This window comes from Pristiophorus japonicus, chromosome 3 (genome assembly GCF_044704955.1).
Source record: "Pristiophorus japonicus isolate sPriJap1 chromosome 3, sPriJap1.hap1, whole genome shotgun sequence".
In the NCBI taxonomy this organism is placed as follows: domain Eukaryota; kingdom Metazoa; phylum Chordata; class Chondrichthyes; family Pristiophoridae; genus Pristiophorus; species Pristiophorus japonicus.
The window spans coordinates 36,529,584-36,550,266 of record NC_091979.1 but is presented as its reverse complement, the minus strand read 5'-3'; positions in this window follow the sequence as shown (position 1 = coordinate 36,550,266).

Here is a 20,683-nt window from a genome sequence, read left to right as displayed (position 1 = left end):
ACGGGAAGAGTCACTAGGGAAAATTGTGATTCGGGAAAAAAAAACACAAGGATTGATTAAGAAAAGAAACAGTAATTGATTGATCAACTACGATTGGTTCGTGCCAACATATCTCACACACCCAGACTGAGCCCGAATTAAGAGCCTTTTCAGGCCACGTAACGGCCAGGAGAAGTGGGCGTAGAGAACTCAGTTGGCCAAAAGGATTGTGAGATCAGAAACTGTGGAAAATCTTAATCATCCAGAATGGGTGCCGGAGCAAGTTAAAACACCACAAAAGGCACACCAGCCTATGTCATGCTCCAGAATTGTGGTCAGTCTTCAATTGACCAAAGAAACATAAACCGGTAAAGTGGACTAAGGGTGAAAACAGGCCATTTCCACCCGATGGTTCATTTAATTTAGAGAGTCTTATAAACAGAGATCCAGGTAAAAAAAAAAGGAAAGTAATACAAAAGGCCTGGGTTCCGATTCTTCAAGCCCATGTAAAATTAACAGAGGAAGTAAATCAAATGTAAAAAAAAAAGAGAACCTGATAGTGACTTATGGATTAAAAAAAAATGAAGCTAGCAAAAGAAAAAGCTTTATTGAATGGAGAGAGACTTGTGAATGTCTTGTCTTTGAATGAGAGTGCGTGAATGTCTTGTCTTTGAATGAGAGTGCTTCTGTCTTTTTTTCCTTGTGTCTGGAAACCTGTTTGGAAAGGTTGTGGAGCTGCCTGTTTGTTTTAGCTCCACCCACTTTTTCAAACAAAGTGAAGTTTTTTAACCCTTCATAGTGTTGTCCTGTATATGGGAAGTTTAAGACATTTTAAGTTAGAAGCGCAGGTGTGGATTTATTCGGATGAGAGGTTACGGAGCTAGGAAATGCACAAAGGATAGGTTTGTTGAGACATGGTCCCGGTGGTTGAAAGTTGTGATGCCTTTTTTTTAAAAAAAGCCTTTGTGGGTCTCTCGAGGTGCAGGCTCATTGTCCTTGGTGTAAAATCTTGGTACAAAAGCTTCTAGCTCAGTAAGAGGATTTTTCTTAGATAAAGAATGGCAGTACAATATTTGAATTGGGATTTTGAGATATTTCAGGTGATCTCCTTGATCAACATTTTGGGTGTATTGGAAAAATCTTGGGTTTGGAAGCCTTTTAATAAAATTAGAAAACAAGTACTTTACATTCTGTGATCTGTGAATCACTATAAGCATAAATGAGAAGTCCGTGTAACACACAGATTCATCCAGTTCAGAAGCCCACACAAATGGAGGTGTGTCCATGACCTACGAGCTGTGAATGAATGTACTATATTCTCACAATGCTTAAAGAAGGATGTGGAATGAAGTATCCCGGAATGCTTTCCAGAGTCTTAAGCAGTCCCTCACTTCAGCACCAGCCTTGGGATTACCAGATTACACTAAGCTATTCAACTTATTTGTGCATCACAAGTCGGGTTTTGCACAATCTGTTTTGACTCAGTTACATGGGGACAGGCAGCGACCGGTAGCATATTTCAGTACCCAACTAGACCCAGTGGCACGCGGACTACCAGGATGTCTTCCTTTGTTGGCAGCAGCTTATTATGCTATGCAACAGGCTCAGACAATAACTCTAAATCATCAGACCATTTTGTATATCCCACAATCTGTCGAGATTTTATTTACTAAATGTGCCACCCAACACCTAACCTCCGCAAGAACCACTAAATACGAGGTCGAACTGTTATCAAATCCGAACCTTATCATCAAAAGATGCACTACCTTAAATCCAGCCACTCTACTCCCCACGGAAGACGACGGCAAACCCCATTCATGTGAAATGGTAACCGAATTAGTGACTAAACCACGTATCAATTTAACAGATGTAAATGTGTAACCCTGATCTAATGTACTATGTTGACGGATCAGCCTTACGAAATGATAGGGGCCAACCTAGAGCGGCTTAGGCAATTGTAACCCAGTTTAATGTTGTTGAAACAGCCTCTCTTCCAGACTCCTTTTCAGCCCAACAAGCCGAATTGTTTGCGTTAACTCGAGCCTGTATTCTGGCTGAAGGACACACAGTTAATATCTACACTGACTCCAGGTATGCTTTTGGGGTATCACATGACTATGGACAAATTTGGAAGATTCGCGGGTACCTGACTTCTTCAGGAACCCCTATCAAAAAATGCAGAACAAGTGGAAAATCTTCTGCGAGCCATTCAATGCCCCTTGAAACTTGCCATTATCAAATGCCAAGCACATACAGGCCAGTCGAATGAGGTGGCACTTGGGAATGCCAGAGCTGATAATGCAGCTAAGTCAGCAGCTCTGTCTAAAGGGGGGATGCAGGTGTCATTGTTCCCACTAAGGAAAAATAATTGCTCAGACCCACCACCCACTATTAATGACGTGCTGGCCTTTCAGACACAGGCCTGTACGGAGGAGATGGTGACCTGGACGAAGGATCAATGTTATAAAAATCCAGAAGGAATATGGGTTCACCATGACGGCCGCGTGGTGGCCCCTAGATCCTTACTTCCATGGATTGCCCGATGTGTTCATACATTCACACATGCAGGCAAAGGGGGATTGGCAGATTATATTTTGGCAACTTGGTATGCACCAGGTATTTCGGCAATTGCAAAACAAATCTGTGAAAATTGTGTTACCTGTCAGACAATGAATCCGGGTAAGACGGAAAAAGTAGAATCTGCCTCCCACCCAAATCCAGTCGGGCCTTTTGTACATTTACCAATGGATTTTATTGAATTACCTATGTGTATGGGATTCAAGTATGTATTAGTTATTGTAGATGTGTTCTCTCGATGGATTGAAGCCTTTCCATGTAAAAAGGCCGATGCCACTACTGTTGCTAAATGTTTGTTAAAAGAAATTGTACCGCGCTTCGGAATCCCTGCTAAGCTTTCTAGTGATAACGGGTCACATTTCACGGGAACTGTTATAAGAGAAATGTGTAAAGCTTTACAGATTAATCGACGTTTTCATTGCAGTTATCATCCACAATCAGCTGGACTTGTTGAAAGATATAATGGAATGCTTAAAAATAAGCTGGCAAAACTATGCAATGACACTGGACTGAAATGGACAGAACTGCTGCCCTTAGCCTTGATGGTAATGCGATCTGCAACCAACAGAACAACAGGCCTGTCACCGCATGAGATAGTTATGGGACGTCCCCAACGACTACCTTTTACAGCACCATTTACTGCAAAACAGATGGACATCCACAAAATGGAGGAAAATATGTTGAATTATTGTATTGCACTAACCAAATGTATTTCCAGCTTTCATTCACAGGTAAAGGAAACCCAAGTCAAGCCAGCAGAAGGGAAGTGTCATAACCTGGAGCCAGGGGAATTCGTTTACATCAAGATTTTTAAAAGAAAAAACAGTCTACAGCCAAGATTCGAAGGACCATACCAGGTCTTGCTGGCGACCAATACTGCAATCAAGGTAAAGGAAAGACCAACATGGATCCACGCATCCCATTGCAAACGGGCACCCGACCAGGAGGAAGGGAAGAAGGAACCAGAGGAACAGAAAAAGGAAGACTGAATAAGGAACTGTATGGACTATGGGGACTGATGGTGCTGGGCTTGACAGGGTTTTACTTCACATTATTGATTACACCAGGGGTACAGACCCACCACCGAAGAGAATTGCAAGTAAACGTATTTATGGCACTGAGTCATGGGTATGCTCAAGAAAGAAACTTGTCGAGTTGTTGGATATGTTCCCATGTACCTGTCCACTCCAGGGGCGGTATTCCCCTGAGATCTGTCCCCTTTAACGAATCAGAAATGGTGGTAGAATGGTTGACAGTGCAAAATAGGACAAAACTAACTAAGGGGCCAGAAACGAAGGAGCAAACAGAATGGAGGTCGGCAGGGTATAAACATACAGCCTTCCAGGGATGGTACCAGCCCAATTATGATAATAACCATCAGCCTCCCTTCCTAAGCATTACTCCCAGAATAGGAAATCCTGAAGGTATAATATGCCTAGTGAGTAATGAGACTAAAGGACCAGAAATGGGACGCAGCAAGTGTTCCCAAATGATTAAATGGCAAGCCACAACTAATCCCACTGAGAGAAAGATAGCAACCGTTGGCTGGACAACAGTCCATTACAAAGCCCCAGGTGAAGGGTGGGAAGGTGAGACCACTCGAGGAGGGATAGTGCAAAAGGACCAGGAGCTGACGTCCTATAATTGCACCTACTTTATTTGTGGCCATAAAGCCAACTGGACAGGGTCCTGTTACTTAGGATATGTGGTACCCCTTATCAGATCAGTAAGGACTCTAAGGGAGGCCTATGGAAGTCATAGATTTAAACGGGATTTGACGTGGCTAAACGGAATATTCAAGGTAATGGTGCCACCCTATGGAATAGCATCGACCGAATGGCAGTTACGGGAACTGGCTAACTTAGTGGAATCAGTAGCCAACGCAACTTCCCAAGCCTTTGAAGGGATAAATGACGAAATGGTAGCTATTCGAACAGTGGCTCTCCAAAATCGTATGGCCTTAGATTATCTCCTAGCCAAGGAGGGAGGAACATGTGCATTAATAGGTGAAGAATGCTGTACGTATATCCCAGATAAATCAGAAGATATCGGCAGTCTAGCTGAAAACATCAGGATGGTTGGGAGCCCTGGGGAAATCTGTGGTACAGGGTTTGATCATATTCCTGCTGATAGTCTTCGCCCTGTATCTATTATTTGTCGTCATTAAGTGTTGCTGTGCCAGGGTGGGAGAAACTATGTTACCTACCGAGACCACGGCGAGAGTTATGGTAGCAATAACTGTTGAGGGCTCTTGTGTGGAAATGGAAATGGAGAGACTGTACAAGATCAGAATGGATTGAGTTGTCCTTGTGAAGGACAAAATGGGGGAATGTGGAAATGTATTTTTATCTAAGCTGATACCATACGGTATTTGTGTGCCTTTTGATTAAAATGGAGTCCTGGCCCTTCCAGAACTTTCTGCATTTTAGCAGTCAGCTTGCATAAACCTGGTTTGAGATGGCTGATGGCCATCAGACAGCTAGGGACAAGTCATGCTGAGACAAGTAACCCCCCATGGTGCTCTCCTATTGTCTACACTACAGGAGTTCCATGTCACCCCACCCTTATCTTCTAGCCATTATCTCTGTCTGAGACCTCATCCATTTGATGCAAACAGATAAACTGACCAGGAAATTGGAACAATCCTGACACAATACAAGACAGGTGATAGCCCATTACCTATGACTCATGGAGTAATGGCCGTTTGGCTTTCTGATAACCCTGACAAAAGGAAATATCTGGATACCATGTCAGGACCAGGATATAGTAATTAACTCTTTATCTGTATTCACTGACTGTGAGACAGAGCAATACACAGGGAGAGGCCATAACTTTGGTTTTACTGTATAAATATCTTGTTAAACTGAACCATTTCGGAGGTGTTCACTTAGCCCTTGACTGAGTGTGACCTACCCCTTGCGAGCAAGTAAATTAAAAAGAAACTTCTACCGGAGCTGTAAGTGTCGGAGTCATTCTTTTCGGAGGTCGAGATTTCGACATGACATCCTTAATAACTGATTCCATCATTTTACCCACTACCGATGTCAGGCTGACTGGTCTATAATTCCCTGTTTTCTCTCTCCTTTTTTAAAAAGTGGGGTTACATTGGCTACCCTCCACTCCATAGGAACTGATCCACAGTCAATGGAATGTTGGAAAATGACTGTCAATGCATCCGCTATTTCCAAGGCCACCTCCTTAAGTACTCTGGGATGCAGTCCATCAGGCCCTGGGGATTTATCGGCCTTCAATCCCATCAATTTTCCCAACACAATTTCCCGACTAATAAGGATTTCCCTCAGTTCCTCCTCCTTACTCGACCCTCTGACCCCTTTTATATCCGGAAGGTTGTTTGTGTCCTCCTTAGTGAATACCGAACCAAAGTACTTGTTCAATTGGTCCACCATTTCTCTGTTCCCCGTTATGACTTCCCCTGATTCTGACTGCAGTGGACCAGCAGAACTTCAGTGGACTCAAGGGTCATCAGTGAACCCGTAATTTCCATAACGGACTTGTTCAATAAAAATGGACTTGCAATTCCTGACATGGCCACTGCCACCCCCAACAAGTCAGCCATCCAGCCACCAGCCATAACAGACTCCGCACATTCACCCAAGGTCAGAATCGAACTGAGACGGTCAACCCAGGAGCATAAAGCACCGGACCATCTCAACCTGTGAAAGACTGTGATAAGATCTCAGAGGAGGGTATTGTCATGTATGTACATGCTGTTTGTAGCCACCAGATAGTGTCATTGTTGGAGGCCACTGAGTAGCATGCACATGGTGCTGCTCTGGTATAAAAGGCCAGCCATTTTGTGAGTCAGGCACTTTGGGCCATAATAAAGCAGAACCAAGGTTGCACCTTGTTCAGTTAAACAGTGCTCAGTTTGCACCTTTATTGCATACATAACATCTACCTATCCTGCTACCTTCAGTGATCTGTGGACATGCACTCCAAGGTCCCTCCAAGGCTATTGACCAAGTGCTGAAAAATGGGATAGCTCTTTTTTGGCCAGCACAGACAGGATGAGCTGAATGAGCTCCTTCTGTGCCGGAAAGCTCTCTGATTCTACAATTTTTTTTGGCCTATCCATCATCCCATTGATGCTATGACATGAGTACTTCATGCAGGTGCACCAGCTAAATAGTAACAGCCAGCATGTGCATGTGCTGTGAGAACTTACAGATGGTTTACACAGAGCACAGCAGCACTTTTCAAATGCAAAAGTGAGAGAGCAGCACATTTAAGTCACACCTGTGATTCATAGAAACAAAGAAAATAGGTGCAGGAGTAGGCCATTCGGCCCTTCGAGCCTGCACTACCATTCAATAAGATCATGGTTGAACATTCACCTCAGTATCCCTTTCCTGCTTTCTCTCCATACCCCTTGATCCCTTTAGCCGTAACGGCCATATCTAACTCCATCTTGAATATATCCAATGAACTGGCATCAACAACTCTCTGCGGCAAGGAATTCCACAGGTTAACAACTCTCTGAGTGAAGAAGTTTCTCCTCATCTCAGTCCTAAATGGCTTGCCCCTTATCCTTAGACTATGTCCCCTGGTTCTGGACTTCCCCAACATTGGGAATATTTTTCCAGCATCTAACCTGTCCAGTCCCGTCAGAATTTTATAAGTTTCTATGAGATCCCCTTTCATCCTTCTAAACTCCAGTGAATACAGGCCCAGTCGATCCAGTCTCTCCTCATATGTCAGTCCTGCCACCCCGGGAATCAGTCTGGTGAACCTTCGCTGCACTCCCTCAAACAGCAAGAATGTCCTTCCTCAGATTAGGAGACCAAAACTGAACACAATATTCCAGGTGAGGTCTCACCAAGGCCCTGTACAACTGCAGTAAAACCTCCCTGCTCCTATATTCAAATCCCCTAGCTATGAAGGCCAACATACCATTTGCCTTCTTCACCGCCTGCTGTACCTGCATGCCAACTTTCAATGACTGATGTATCATGACACCCAGAATTATCACGGCAACTTTAATGAACTTATTTTACTCGATCGTGTTCATATTGAATGGTGGTGCAGGCTCGAAGGTGGTGCCTGCACCTATTTTCTATGTTTCTATGTTTCAATATTCCAGCTGTAGCTAGAAGGAGGAGGGGCTCTGACCACGACCCGAGAGAGTTGGACAGCACGGAACCTGTTTACACACGTTTATTAAGAAACAGATTGAGCCTATCAAAACTGTCACGCACATAAGATCCCTACAGTTGACTTGCATTGCATCGGTGTCGGCGGGATCTAAATCTCAGTCCCTGCGATAACTCATCACAGTGCCCAGTCTCCCAGAAATTTTACATCTGATCCACAAGCATAATTCACCCTTGACCAAGCCACAATAAACCTTCCTTGCTGATAGCAAAGCTTTAATGAGATGTGATTGAATTTGTAACCAGATGGTGCAGACTCTGGGGTTTTTCTCTGTAATGATAAACATCCCACTCTTTAGTGTTAGCGGTTAGGAGGCCATGGATTGGCAGTGAGCACAGCCTGATTAGCTCCCTGAAGGGACTGCTTCTGCTCAAGGTATACATTCATTTGACAACCGTGCAAAAAGGTTGAGAAGCTTTTTATATTTTCGACAGGATGCCTAGGAAGAAAGCATTCAAAAGGTGACTGGTGAACTCTGTGCATCACTCTCCTCCATTTATCATATCGAGCGCCACAACCTCGAATGAAGACCCGTTGGGAGCTGGAGACCTACTATTCCCAGCGATAATGGAACAGTTTCAACAGAAGCACGCATAACTTCAGGGAAATCTGTGCCTCTGCTGCCATCAGAACAATAATGTTCAGCTTGTTTGTTTGCACGAGAGCAGGCTACGGTGAGAGAGTAAAAAGAAAGACTTGCATTTATATAGCGCCTTTCACGGCCTCAGGGTGTCCCAAAGCACTTTACAGCCAATGAAGTACCTTTGAAATGTAGTCACTGTTGTAATGTGGGAAACGCAGCAGCCAATTTGTGCCCAGCAAGCTCCCACAAACAACAATGTGATAATGACCAGATCATCTGTTTTAGTGATGTTGATTGAAAGATAAATACTGGCCAGGACACCGGGGATAACTTCCCTGCTCTTCTTCGAAATAGTGCCTTGGGATATTTTTACGTCCACCTCTATCTGCAGTGTGGGCGGGAGCTCTGCTGGGTCAAAGAGGAGGTGAGGGCTCGACCGGGTGTCAGATGAGGGGATCTTAGTGTTTATTTAAACCGGGTACTGCTGACAACGCTGCAGTGCTCCCGCCCGCTCTGTAGTGCCACCGACCCACGTCGTTCTGTCCCTATGGGAACCCACGGTTCCTCCAGATTCAGGCGTGACGGCTGTGAAGTGGTTCCCGTCGACATGGGGAAACCATTTGCCAGTTTCATGTATAAAAAGGATTTCCATCCGGCCTCCAAGTCCCAACATCAAAAAGGTGGGGGCGGGTGTTGTTGGGAGGGGCAGCAACGATGTCACTGGGCCCACTCACCGGCGTTTGTGCCCCAGATCTGTGGTAGCTTTCAGCCCGTTTTGCTTTGGTTGATGTCTGCGCCGTTTGGAGGAATCGACTTTCGTGGGCACCCAAGTGTTTTATCGCGTACAGGGATCTGTGTAAAGACAGCAATTGGCCTTTCCCTGTTGGCTTTCTTACTCTCCATACCCTTAAAAATGACTCAACTTGATGAACACAGGGCACAGCATGGGTCGCGACCCCCCCCCCCCCTGCCGGGAATGATGCCAGACCAGGGATGTTGCCGGACCAAAGCATTCCGGACTAAAGAGGTTCAACCTGTATAGGTTTGATTGGCCTCTGGCTTGGAATTAGCTGTAGCCTGATCCTGTGTTGTAATCGTCTGTGATTCCAGATTCCACTTTTTTTGTGATCCATCCTCCACGTACCACCGGTAATTATTTAATAAGCATTAAATCCTTACGATTCATGTGACTCTTGAATGAAAAATAAAGCTAGAATAAAACATTAAATAAAAATGCAGTGGAGCAAAATATCCACATGGTGAGTTGCACCAGATTTACACCAATGGAAAAAGATTTTGGCATGTCCTTTGGTGTAGTGATTGGTGTAAGTCCTGTGTAAAATGGATATACTTGGTCGCAGTGCATGGAAATAAAAGCATAAACTTTAATAACCTGGTTCTGCGTGAAGATTTCACAGCAACTTAAGGAAGAAGCAGGTTAGTAAGGACAGTGCTTGGCTCACTCATTTGACTGTCAGCCAGCTTGACTGCCTGTCTGACAAATACTTTTCTGTGATTTTCAAAGCATGTCTACATTCGGAACCACTGGCACAGGTGACCAAACAAGACACGAGGGTGTGACACACAGGCAGAGAAGAAGGCGCCACATTTTCACCGAGCACTTCTCGATTAAATTGAGATTGGGAGACACGGATTGCTTGGGTCTGCATGGCAGAAGCCCGTGCTGCTTGGAGGGAGGCGGCATTAGCACTAAGTGCCAACTTACTCACCCCAAGACTTCAGTCCCATGCCACTAGATGTTCACTGACATGACAAGGCCAGGCAAAGTTGCCCATTTCTGCTCCGCTGCACTCTTCAACCTCTAAAAATAATAGCTATTTTCATCATTCTCAGTATGTGGGCATCACTGGCAAGACTAGCTTTTATTGCCCATCTTTAGCGAACCTTGGGAGGGTGGTGACTTTTCTTGAACATCTGCAGTAGCAGTTTGATACAACATGCTAGGCCACTTCAGTTATACAGGGTATCAGTGAGGCCACACCTGGAATACTGCGTGCAGTTTTGGTTTCCATATTTAAGAAAGGATATACTTGCTTTCGAGGCGGTTCAGAGAAGGTTCGCTAGGTTGATTCCAGAAATGAGGGGGTTGAATTATGAGAAAGGTCGAGTAGGTTGGGCTTCTACTCCTTGGAATTCAGAAGAATGAGAGGTGATCTTATTAAAACGTATAAGATTATGAGGGGACTTGACACGGTGAATGCAGAGAGGATGTTTCCACTGATAGGGGAGACTAGAACTAGAGGGCATGATCTTAGAATAAGGGGCTGCCCATTTAAAACAGAGATGAGGAGGAATTTCTTCTCTCAGAGGGTTATAAATGTGTGGAATTTGCTGCCTCAGAGAGCTGTGGAGGCTGAATCATTGAAGAAATTTAAGACAGAGGTAGACAGTTTCAGAACCAATAAGGGAATAAGGGGTTATGGGGAGTGGGTAGGGAAGTGGATCTGAGTCAATGATCGGATCAGCCACGATTGTGTTAAATGGCGGAGCAGGCTCGAGGGGCCAGATGGCCTATTCCTGTTCCTATTTCTTATGTTCTTATGTTCAGAGGGTAAACTATTGTGTTCCTAACACAGATGAGACTGCACACAAGGAGGTTAAAGTAACAATGACTTCAGTCTTTATTAAGACACTCCAGAGTGAGGAACAGGCCTTAGTGGCCAGCTTATATACAGTGCTCCCAAGGGATGCTGGGATCCCTTGGGAATTCAGGGGATGCACTCCCTGGTGCCGGAACATGGGAGTGCATGCTTTACAGATACACAACATCACTCCCCCCCAAAGTCAAAGTGAAAACTATTTGCAAGATGAGGCGATCGGGAGCCTTTCTTTCCCGGGTGGACCGCCTCAGTACAAATGTCTGTTCTGGTGTGTTGGCTGTGCCCTCGCTGGGCTGGCGTGTTGTTGGCCCTGCAGCGCTGCTGGGTGAGCCTGGCTTTGCTGGGCTGTTGGGCATGATGGGTTCGATTTCTTGGTCCGCGGTGGTGTCGTTGATCCTTTGGGTGTGTGTTGTGGGCTCGAAAAAGGTGGTGTCTGCTGTGGGTTGTTCAGGGCAGTCTATGAAGCGCAGCCTCGTTTGGTCCAGATGCTTCCTGCAAATTTGTCCATTATCTAGTTTGACTATAAACACCCTACTCACTTCTTTAGCTATCACCATGCCCGCAATCCACTTGGGACCATGTCTATAGTTTAGCACATACACAGGGTCATTCAGATCAATTTCAATTTCCCGTGACACAGTGGTGCGACCATCATTTACATTTTGTTGCTGCCGCCTGCTCTCTACCTGATCATGCAGGTTGGGGTGAACCAGTGAGAGTCTGGTTTAAGTGTCCTTTTCATGTGTAGCTCAGCCGGGGGCACCCCTGTGAGCGAGTGGGGTCTCGTGCGGTAGCTGAGCAGTACTCTGGACAGGCGGGTTTGGAGTGAGCCTTCTGTGACTCATTTAAGGCTCTGTTTGATTGTACTGCCGGTTCTGCCTGCCCATTGGAGGCTGGTTTAAATGGGGCAGAGGTGACATGTTTGATCCCATTGCAGCTCATGAATTCTTTAAATTCGGCACTGGTGAAACATGGCCCGTTGTCACTGAACAGTATGTCAGGCAGGCCGTGGGTGGCAAACATGGCCCTCAGGCTTTCAATGGTGGCTGTGATGGTGCTTCCCGACATTATTTCACATTCAATCCATTTTGAAAAAGCATCCACCACCACCAGGAACATTTTACCGAGAAACGGGCTGGCATAGTCAACATGGATCCTTGTCCATAGTCTGGAGGGCCAGGACCACAAACTTAGTGGTGGCTCTCTGGGCGCGTTGCTCAACTGAGCACATATGTTGCATTGCCGTACACAGGACGCTAAGTCAGATTCGATACCGGGCCACCATACGTGGGATCTGGCTATTGCTTTCATCATTACTATACCCGGGTGTGTGCTGTGGAGATCCGAGATGAACGTCTCCCTGCCCTTTTTGGGTAGCACTACGCGGTTACCCCACAACAGGCAGTCTGCCTGAATAGACAGCTCATCCTTTTGCCACTGGAACGACTTGATTAGCTCTTGCATTTCAATGGGGATGCTGGCCTAGCTCCCATGCAGTACACAGTTTTTTAACTAGGGACAGCAGAGGATCTTGGCTGGTCCAAATCCTAATCTGGCGTGCCGTGATAGGTGATTTATCATTTTCAAACGCTTCCATGACCATCAACAAGTTTGCAGGCTGCGCCATTTCCACCCCCATGGTGGATAATGATAGCCGACTGAAAGCATGCACACAATTCTCGGTGCCTGGCCTATGGCGGATGGTATAGTTATACGCTGATAGCGCGAGTGCCCACCTTTGTATGCAGGCTGAGGCATTAGTATTTATCCCCTTGTTTTCAGCGAACAGGGATATGAGGGGCTTGTGATCGGTTTCCAGCTCAAATTTGAGGCCAAACAGGCACTGATGCATTTTCTTTACCCCGAACACACACGCTAATGCCTCTTTCTCAATCATGCTGTCGGTCCTTTTGGCCTTCGACAAGCTCCTGGAGGATAGGCGACAGGTTGCAACTTTTCTACAACTTTAGCTTGTTGTAATACACACCCGACTCCATACGACGACGTATCACATGCTAGCACAAGTCTTTTACATGGGTTATACAATACAAGCAACTTGTTGGAGCATAAAATGTTTCTGGCTTTCTCAAAAGCAATTACTTGTTTTTTTCCTGATACCCAGTTCTCACCTTTACGCAATAACACATGTAGGGACTCTAAGAGGGTGCTTAACCCCGGCAGGACGTTACCAAAATAGTTGAGGAGTCCCAGGAATGACCGCAGCTCTGTGACGTTCTGTGGCCTGGGCGCATTCCTGATAGCCTCTGTCTTGGCGTCTGTGGGCCGAATGCCATCGGCCGCGATCTTTCTCCCCAAAAACTCCACTTCTGTTGCCATGAAGACGCATTTCGACCTCTTCAGCCGCAGCCCTATGCGATCCAGTCGCTGGAGGACCTCATCCGGGTTTTGTCGGTGCTCGACGGTGTCCCGATCCGTGACCAACATGTTTTCCTGAAAAACCACGTTGCGTGGTACCAACTTGAGTAGGCTTTCCATGTTTCTCTGGATGATTGCTGCAGCCGACCGAATTCCAAACAGGCATCTGTTGTAGATGAACAGTCGCTTGTGCGTGTTGATACAGGTGAGGCCCTTCGAAGACTCCTCCAGCTCCTGCATCATGTAGGCCAAAGTCAGCTCGAGCTTGGTGAATGTATTGCCTCCCACAGCGTCGCAAAAATGTCATCTGCCTTAGGTAGCGGATATTGGTCCTGCAGCGAGAAACGATTAATAGTTACTTTATAATCGCCGCAAATCCTTATTGTGCCATCACTTTTGAGTACTGGAACAATCGGGCTGGCCCACTCACTGAATTCCACTGGGGAGATGATGCCCTCGTGTTGCAGCCTGTCCAGCTCGATTTCCACTCTCTCCCTCATCATGTGAGATACCGCTCGCGCCTTGTGTTGAATGGGTCGTGTTTCTGGGACCAAGTGGATCCGCACCTTCGCCCCGGAAAAGTTTCCAATGTCTGGCTCAAAAAGGGAAGGAAATTTGTTAAGAACCTGGGTACATGAGGCCTCATCCACATGTGATAGTGCTCGGATGTCATCCCAGTTCCAGCATATTTTGCCCAGCCAGCTCCTTCCAAGCAGTGTGGGGCCATCGCCCGGGACAATCCAAAGTGGCAGTTCGTGCAACGTGCCCTCATAGGTAACCGTGACCATGGCGCTGCCCAGGACAGTGATAAGCTCTTTGGTGTAAGTTCTCAGTTTCGTGTGGATGGGGCTCAGGGCTGGTCTGAGTGCCTTGTTGCACCACAGTCTCTCAAACATCTTTTTACTCATGATGGATTGGCTAGTGCCAGTGTCCAGTTCCATGGCTACGGGTAAGACAATCAATTTTACATTTAGAATTATAGGTGGACATTTTGTCGAAAATGTATATACCCCATGTACTTCAGCATCTGCCTCCTCTCTCTGAGGCTCAAAATTGCTTTGATCCACCATGGACCGATCTTCCTCTGCCACGTAGTGGTTAGCAGGTTTTGCAGAGCTTGCAGCTCAACTGCAAGCTTGTTGGAGGTGCTCCATTGTTCCAGAGCTCTTGCAAACAAACCCTTTGAAGCGGCATGAATAGGTTGAATGGAAGCCTCCACAAAACCAACAAGATGTGAATTGCCTTACATTCATCCTTTGTTGGGGACTCTGAGTGATCTGGGTCACCTGAGGCCTGCTGGCAGTTGCAGCCTCGTGATTTCTGTCCTGTACATTTCTGCTCACAAACACAGTTCCAGTTAATTTATCAACATTGCTAGCACTTATGTGCTGAGAGATTTGTTTAGTGTTATCACTATTGGACATAAACGCCTGTGCTATCGCAATGGCCTTACTGAGGGTCGGTGTCTCTACAGTCAAAGGTTTTCGTAGGATGATCTCGTGGCCAATGCCCATTACAAAAAAGTCTCTGAGCATTTGCTCCAGGTTGCCATCAAACTCACATTGTCCTGCAAGTCGATTTAGCTCGGCAACGTAGCTCGCCACTTCCTGACCTTTAGATTGCTGGCACGTGTAGAACCGATACCTCGCCAGCAGCATGCTCTCCCTCGGGTTAAGATGCTTCTGAACCAGAATACACAGCTCCTCATACGACATATCTGTGGGTTTCACTGGAGCCAGAAGATTCTTCATGAGGCTGTAGGTCGGTGCCCGGCAGACCGTGAGGAGGACCGCTCTCCTTTTTGCAGCGCTTCCTTCTCCGTCCAGCTCGTTGGCTACAAAGTATTGGTCTAGCCGTTCGACATAGGCTTCCCAGTCCTCACCCTCCGAGAACTTCTCCAGAATGCCCACAGTTTGCTGCATCTTTGCGTTGGATTCGTATACTCGTCGCCAGTTCTTGTGTTCCTAACACTGATGAGACTGCATACAGGGAGGTTAAAGTAATAGTGACCTCAGTCTTTATTAAGGCACTCCAGAGTGAGGAACAGGCCTTAGGGGCAGGCTTATATACAGTGCTTCCAAGGGATGCTGGGATCCCTTGGGACTTCAGGGGAGGCACTTCCTGGTGGCTGCAAATGGGAGTGCATGCTTTACAGATACACAACATAAACCATATCAGTGCAGGACTGGAATCACTCCTACATTACAACAGCGCTCTCGACCTCCCGCTCGCTGGCTTTTCAATGGGTAAAACCGCGTATTTTGAATGGGTGGTATTGTGTATGTAGGCACTCTGCACTTCAACAGGTCGCTACATCTCTTACTTCAGCTCACTTATTATATTTGGCACACACTTCACAGTTGCTAGTCTTCCCCTTCTTGACTGAGTCCTGTTGCAGATGAAAATCATACACAATGCCCGCGACAGGCAGGCCATGGGATGGTCATCCCCAACCTTAAACACATCACGCCCTTTGAGGCGAAGGCCTTAGAGCTGGCCGTGAGGGAGGCATTCCGCTCTTGCTATGGAGGATGGCGAAGTCTGTGGCATATTGCCAACCCCAGGTTAGCACCTGAACATAGAAACAGAAACATAGAAAATAGGTGCACGAGTAGCCAGGGATTATCGGGTAACATCGACACTGTTACCTTAGAATCTCTGCGAGGCACCTCACAGCCGCTCAGCAGCAGCACTCTCTCCTGATTCAGAATGTTGTGGGTTTGTCCCACTCCAGAGACCCAAGCACGTAATCTGCACATAATTCAGTGCAGGACTGAGGGAGAGCTGCGTTGTCGGAGGTGCCATCTTTTGAATGAGAGGTTAAACTAGTGAGAGTGCAGAGGAGATTTACGAGGATGTTGCCTGGGCTGGAGAAGTTTGCTAATGAAGAAAGATTCAACATGTTGAGTTTCTTTTCTTTGGAACACAGGAAGCTGAGGGGAGACCTTCATAGAATCATAGAAATTTACAGCATGAAGGAGGTCATTTCAGCCCATCGTGTCCGCGCCGACCATCAAGAGGCTATCCAGTCTAATCCCACAGTCCAGCTCTAGGTCCGTAGCCCTGTACTACAACCACGTCCCTGTGAACTATAATAATGATGAGGAAGACGAGGAGGATGGTGATGAAGAAGGAAGAAAGAAAGAAAGACCTGGATTTATATAGCGCCTTTCATGACCACCGGAGATCTCAAAGCGCTTTACAGCCAATGAAGTATCTTTGGAGTCTAGTCGCTGTTGTAAAGTGGGAAACATTAGAGAGGGAGATGAATCGGTGTCACACCCACCTGTGAGTTCCTGTGGAGACAACCTGCCCTGTGTTCTTCTGCCTCCAATCCCCTCCATCTCACCCCCTGCATCAACTCCTTCCTCACTCCCATGCACCCACTCAAATACTTTCTCCGAGGAGTGGGGAATTTAAAAATTGTAAGCGAGAAAGTGGCACTGACCACAAGGGAGCCGGTGAATATGGCTGCCGATGGCTTCGGAATGGTGGGACCCAGAACAAACGGGTCAAATCAAAACTGTGCATTTTTTAAGTCAATTATGTGCATCAAACAGTGGATGAAGATAATGGAGTCATGAAATAGTCATCAAAAATGTTACTTTTTGCTGAAATCGTTTATTGTGTGAGGCCATATTATATATATTTTTTAAAAATAAATGTGCAAAGAAAAGCATCAGTCTAGCATTTCTACATAGGTGGCACTAAACATTGTGACTCTAAATGTCCTGCTTGACTTTTGCAGCACTGTCGATTCATTCTGTATTAAACATGCATGGTTAGTTACACAATTTCCCAACCATTTTTCGCGTATGACTTTGGGGTGGTGGGCAGATGGGTGGGGAGGGTGAGGGGTGGGGGGGGTCAAACTATTTCAGCCTGTCACTTTTATTTTGCTGAAGAAGGATCTATGAGTTAAAGTTAATCTTTACATGATCAATCTTCTGAGGTGGATGCTTGCTGAATATATGCATTATATGAGTGAATGTATCATTATAAAATTTGCATATTTATTATGGTCACTGAACCTTTATACGCCAAAATGCAAATCCCGTAGCATTTCCAGTGTGCTGTCTAGACTAGATTAGAATACTGTCGAAGAGTGTTCCTACTTGAAGTGTTGTTTTTTAAAGTAAGTTTTCAGTTCTAACCAGCAAAGAGATTTACCCCGAAAATCTGCAGGGATTATGCCAGCATTGCACCCCGGAGGTAGAACTCCCCCCTGTCGATCCCCTCCAGCCCATTCCCCGCTGCAAATTGCAAGGCCAGCCCATTGAAATATCCATTGCCGTACCAGTACGATAGCTGCTCTTCTATAGTGTTCCCACCACTACATTAGAACCTGATAGCATGCTGGCGCACAGACGCTGACGTTCGGTGAACGTTGGGAAGGGCCTGACATTCATCATTGGGGGCCATCAATATGGATAAGAATTCCAAACGGCAAGGGTGGGGAAATGATGAAATATCTGAAGTGGAGTTGAGTCCATGATCAGATCAGCCATGATTTTATTAAATGGCGGATGAAGACTCGAGGGACCAAATGGCCTACTCCTGTTCCTATTTCTTGTGTTCTTTTGTTCTCATGCCGAGAGCGAGCTCCTCTCTGTACTGCTCTGTGAATGGTGTGCAGATGTAGCGCTCAGGTAAATAAAAGATTTACTTTTTTTCACCTAAAAGGCAGCACAGACAATAATACATTTTAGAAAGACAACAGCTGAAAGGTATAAAGCATAATGGTTATGTTCCTGGATGAATAATCCCGAGACCTGTACTAATGATCCAGATACATGAGTTCAAAATCCTACCAGAGCAGCTAGAAAATTTAAATTCAGTTAATCAAATAAATCTTAAGTTAAAAAGCTAGTGTCAATAATGGTAACCATGGAACCCATCTGGTTCACTAATGTCTTTTTGGGAAGGAAATCTGCCGTCCTTACCTAGTCTGGTCTATAAGTGACTCCAGACCCACAGAAATGTGACTCTTAACTACCGCTCTGAAATGGCGTAGCAAGCCACTCAGTTGTACCAAACAGCTACAAAGAAGTATCATGGACTGCAGCAGTTCAAGAAGGTACCTTCTCAAGGGCAGTTAAGGATAGGCAAAAAATTACTGGTCTTGCCAGCAATGCACACATCCCATGAACGAATAAAGAAAGGATGCTTCCTCACTGTTCTCTCTTCCATCCTGCACTACTTCTTCTCCATTACAATTGCATGCGAGGGAGTGAGTGTCCATTGAGAATCTCCTAACTGGTGCTCAGAACTTTTTTGTGTGCTGGAGCGTAAAATTTTCCTGGTGGTCTCAGAGGCCTTCAATCTGTCACAGGCAAGTCTCATTCAATTCGCAACCAAGGCAAACAAAAAATACTTTAAAAGCTCTACTGTTCCTTTAGCAATCTCTCTTGAAATGGTCTTCAGGTTGCAGACTCGAAAGTAAAGCATTCCCATCAGTATCAGCTGGTGTTATAATAGCTCGACCATTGGTGGCCACGCCTTCTGTTGCCGAGGCCTTAAGCTCAGGAACTCCTGCCTCCGCCTCTCTACCTCTCTTTCCTCCTTTAAGATGCTCCTTAAAACCTACCTCTTTGACCAAAATTTTGGTCACCGACCCTAATTTCTCCTTATATGGCTAGGTGGATTCACTCTGGAGCATCCACGATGCTGAAAATGACGTGAATAGTACGTTTAGTGAGTTGGTCTTACTGCAGGTAAAGGGTCCACAGCCAGATAGGGAATGGAAGACCAACAGGAAGAGCAGTGCAAGGAAGGTAGTGCAGGGTCCCCTGCGGTCATTCCCCTGCAAAACAGATACACCACTTTGAGTACTGTTGAGGGGGATGACTCATCAGGGGGGAGCTGCAGCAGCCAAGTTCATTGCACCATGGCTGGCTCTGCTGCACAGGAGGGCAGGAAAAAGAGTGGGAGAGCGATAGTGATAGGGGATTCAATTGTAAGGGGAATAGATAGGCGTTTCTGCGGCCGCAACCGAGACTCTAGGATGGTATGTTGCCTCGGAGGTGCAAGGGTCAAGGATGTCTCGGAGCGGGTGCAGCACATTCTGAAAAGGGAGGGTGAACAGCCAGTTGTCATGGTGCACATTGGTACCAACGATATAGGTAAAAAACGGGATGAGGTCCTACGAGACGAATTTAAGGAGCGAGGAGCTAAATTAAAAAGTAGGACCTCAAAAGTAGTAATCTCGGGATTGCTACCAGTGCCACATGCTAGTCAGAGTAGGAATCGCAGGATAGCTCAGATGAATACGTGGCTTGAGCAGTGGTGTAGCAGGGAGGGATTCAAATTCCTGGGGCATTGGAACCGGTTCTGGGGTAGGTGCGACCTGTACCAACCGGACAGTCTGCATCTAGGCAGGACTGGAACCAATGTCCTAGGAGGAGTGTTTGCTAGTGCTGTTGGGGAGGAGTTAAACTAATATGGCAGGGGGATGGGAACCAATGCAGGGAGACAGAGGGAAACAAAATGGAGACAGAAGCAAAAGACAGAAAAGAGATGAGTAAAGGTGGAGGGCAGAGAAACCCAAAGCAAAAAACAAAAAGGGCCACTTTGCAGCAAAATTCTAAAGGGTCAAAGTGTGTTAAAAAGGCAAGCCTGAAGGCTTTGTGCCTCAATGCGAGGAGTATTCAGAATAAGGTGGACGAATTAACTGCGCAGATAGCAGTTAACGGATACGATGTGGTTGGCATCGAGGAGACATGGCTCCAGGGTGACCAAGGCTGGGAACTCAATATCCAAGGGTATTCAACATTTAGGAAGGATAGACAGAAATGAAAAGGAGACTGGGTGGCGTTGCTGGTTAAAGAGGAAATTAATGCAATTGTAAGTAAAGACATTAGCTTGGATGATGTGGAATCGGTATGGGTGGAGCTACAGAATACCAAAGGGCAGAAAACGCTAGTGGGAGTTGTATACAGACCTCGAAACAGTCGTAGTGATGTTGAGGAGGGCATCAAACAGGAAATTAAGGGTGCATGCAATAAAGGTGCAGCAGTTATCATGGGTAACTTTAATATGCATATAGATTGGGCTAACCAAACTGGGAACAATACGGTGGAGGAGGATTTCCTGGAGTGCATAAGGGATGGTTTTCTGGACCAATATGTTGAGGAACCAACTAGGGGGCAGGCCATCTTAGACTGGGTGTTGTGTAATGAGAGAGGATTAATTAGCAATCTCATTGTGCGAGGCCCCTTGGGGAAGAGTGACCATAATATGGTTAGGACAGAGAATGAAACAGTTAATTCAGAGACCATGGTCCAGAAATTAAAGAAGGGTAACTTCGAAGGTATGAAGCGTGAATTGGCTAGGATAGATTGGCAAATGATACTTAAGGGGTTGACAGTGGATGGGC